Below are 3,192 nucleotides of genomic sequence, written 5' to 3'. Positions count from 1 at the left end.
CAGTACTGGTTGTTCTAGGAAGTGGATTCGAAAGTGATTAATATAAGTTGCAAGAATTTGTTTCTCAATCAAACTTAAATAGATATGTTTAAACTATACTAATAATGTTTTAATCATGGATTAAGAGCATATTCGATGGTAAACAACTGCAAGAAGTGTGACTAAACGTGTAGTTATGTAAGGTAAACAGTTTAGTTTGTTGACTTCCATAAAAAATACTACATAATTCACTAGAATTATACCAATAACCAACAGAGGAAAAATATCATGTATGTGTGCAAACACGTATTTTTTCAAAATCTGTAAAAGATACAAAAATAAGGTTTTTAAGAAATAAAATTGATTGCATTTCTGAGGCATATGTGCATTTAAAGCATAGGTTAAAACATTTTACTAAATCATTTGACTTTGAATCGGATGACCCTGTTTCGATTCCTGGACGGTGCAGGTCACTTTCGTTGTGATACGGCCATTCGCACCGTACCTATGCTCTGGCATGTGCAGTACTTTCAGTTCCTTGCTAAAGTGGAGGCAACTAGTACTGGTGAACTGCTTGACAGCCTGCCCAGGAACAATGCGGTAGCTGAACTGTGCTCTGGTATATTCTACGTGGCTTACAGCCGTGATCCGGAATGAAAACTGCGAACACCACCATCACCACCACCAAATCACGCGTTTAAATATTTCATAACTCATACTAACCAAATCTGACAACTAATCATGTATCTTAATGAAGATTAAATTCAGATGTTTATGTTTATTCCAGATGCTTCGAGTACATGTTATATCAAAACAAAAACGGGTAGTAGCCAAGATCCAGTACACGACGCACACTAGAATAATAAGTTTACATGTATCATACGGTATAAGTTTGTGTGTCTTTAGAAAAGGAGGCAAACGTGAGTTAATACAAGTGATAAAATATTTTAATTTTAAATGTGGCCTTCTTAACCATATAAAGCAACACAAGCACAAAACATCATAAAACAATAATAACTTCCATTAAGATTTTGTGCAATAACTTTTTTTGACAAACGCTTCTGTTAAATATCAAATATAATTTATACAATTTTCATGCAATTTATTTTAACAAATATACATGCATGATAAGTATTACAACATAATGAAATGATGAGTCATGACCATATTTATTTGATCTGCAAGATATGTTTCTATACGTTTTTAAAGGATGTCAGAGAATTAGATTAGATGGTATTCTATTCTAAATCTTTGCACCATTGTAACAAAATGTTTTTTTACCATAGTTTGTGCGGTGTTTAGGTATAACTATGTCATTATGTGATGCTGGTCTTACATTATGAATTTCATTGCTGGAAAAAGTCAAAACTTCAGATATAAAAGATTGGGCTAGGTTATTATAAGCCTTATAAATAAGCATTCCAGTATGAAAATTATATCGTTCATTAAACGTCATCCACCCAAGTCCTATCATTCCCAGTGTTATCATTTAAAGGCAAACTTCATGAGTTTTACCTTAACACCATGTATCCGTAAAATGTGTGAAAATGACAAGTTTTAGAAATGACAGTCTTTGAAAAGGCATTACAAAAAACATGTATTGATTTCATATCTATACTATTGTTACATGCTCTTAAGTAGAAAGTGAAATTATCTTTTGAAATGTCACAGTCAAACTTTCAAAATATAATTTAATTGTCAAAGTAAAACTTAAAAGAATAAATCACAAATTATAAAAAAAAAAAATTGTCACAACACGTCGGAGGTAGTGAAAAGTTAAAATAACGGAGTAGCACACATTTATTTCAGCACATCACGCTTAATTGTAAACTTGGCAAACCCGAGGGAAACAGGCAGCGAAGAGGCTACTTTTTACATTTTACTGGTAGACGGACGACATGCGATACGATATTATCTAAAATGTCGCTTCGCATTGTCGAGCGTCATTTGAACTTGTAGCGCGTCGACCCTCAAACAAAACCGCGACAGGCGACATACGATATGACACTGGGAAAATGTCGCTTCGCATTGTCGAGCGTCGTTTGAGATGGGGCGTGTCGTTTGATAATGTCGCCGTCGCATTTGCAGGGTCGACTCACGACAACGCGAAGCGACATCGCAACAACGTGAAGTGACATAGCGACAATGCGATACGACACTCGACAATGCGAAGCGACACCGCGATATATCGTGCTTTTATAGGCGACATTTTAAAGTGGATATCGTGACATTGTCGTTTGAGATTGTCGCCGTCGTTTGCGATTGTCGGGTGTCACTTCGTAATAACGCTATGTCATTTCGCGTTGTCGTGTGTCGACTATGCAAATGCGACAGCGACATTATGAATGGTCCCATTAGGATTCCGTACATGGGAAGGAATTATGGCAAAATAAACTAATTTTGACTTTCACCTGTTTACTAACTATATAACCTTGGATGGCCGTAATGTCACTTTAATTTTATGCTGTCTTAATTTCTAATTTTTAACAGACGGAAGGCCGAAATCAATATTTACCATTTTGCATAACTATACACTTCCGATAACCGTCCAGTTTGCGAAGAATCACAGACTTACAGTTGATAAACACACTGTCGACGTTAGCAACATCCCGCGCATGGAACTCCTACAGATCTATGACGAGATTAACCTTTTGTCAAATTATATAATTGACGGTTTGTATATTTTTTTCTGCAATTTAAATTTGTTCGTTGACTTAATTTATGAAACGTATGTACACCTAGAATGCAAAGTGTTCTTTTGATATGTATGAAATATATTTATATAAATTATTATGTAAAAATGTGTACAAAAATATCTCATTTTATAACATACACGTGGTAGCAGTATTGCTTTGCAATGTGCATAGATTTTGACGTGACTTCATTTTCGTTATGCAAAGACGCACTACACGTTAGAGTTACAATATAGGCGCGTCAATAAATAAGTTAACTTTTCACTATAAACAGTTTGTATTTTGTATAAACAGATAAAGTGATAACTAGAATGTATGTTCATTAAAAAAATAATTGAAAGTCGTTAACAAAAATAATATTAACCTCTCCAGATGTTCGCATACTTGGCACAGAGGCGACATTTGTGGGTGTTTATTTATCAAGATACTCTGTCGTGGCCACAAGTTACTAAGTGCGAACAAGAAACTGAGTTACTAAGTGGTGCGCACGAGATAATTAAGTGGTGTGCACGAGATATTA

The 3,192-nt window shown here is 34.9% G+C and overlaps 1 long non-coding RNA gene across 1 annotated transcript; it reads left to right on the top strand.

The window, feature by feature from the left end:
* The first annotated feature begins 769 nt into the window (after window positions 1–769).
* LOC132717805 (uncharacterized) lies at window positions 770–2,654 on the top strand. Its single transcript, XR_009623995.1, has 2 exons — window positions 770–899; window positions 2,470–2,654. It is a non-coding gene; the product is annotated as an uncharacterized LOC132717805 (long non-coding RNA).
* Window positions 2,655–3,192: the final 538 nt, after the last annotated feature.

This window comes from Ruditapes philippinarum, unplaced genomic scaffold, assembly GCF_026571515.1.
Source record: "Ruditapes philippinarum isolate M1 unplaced genomic scaffold, ASM2657151v2 ctg7270_1_1_1_1, whole genome shotgun sequence".
Taxonomy (NCBI): domain Eukaryota; kingdom Metazoa; phylum Mollusca; class Bivalvia; order Venerida; family Veneridae; genus Ruditapes; species Ruditapes philippinarum.
This window is presented reverse-complemented; position numbering and strand designations above follow the sequence as displayed.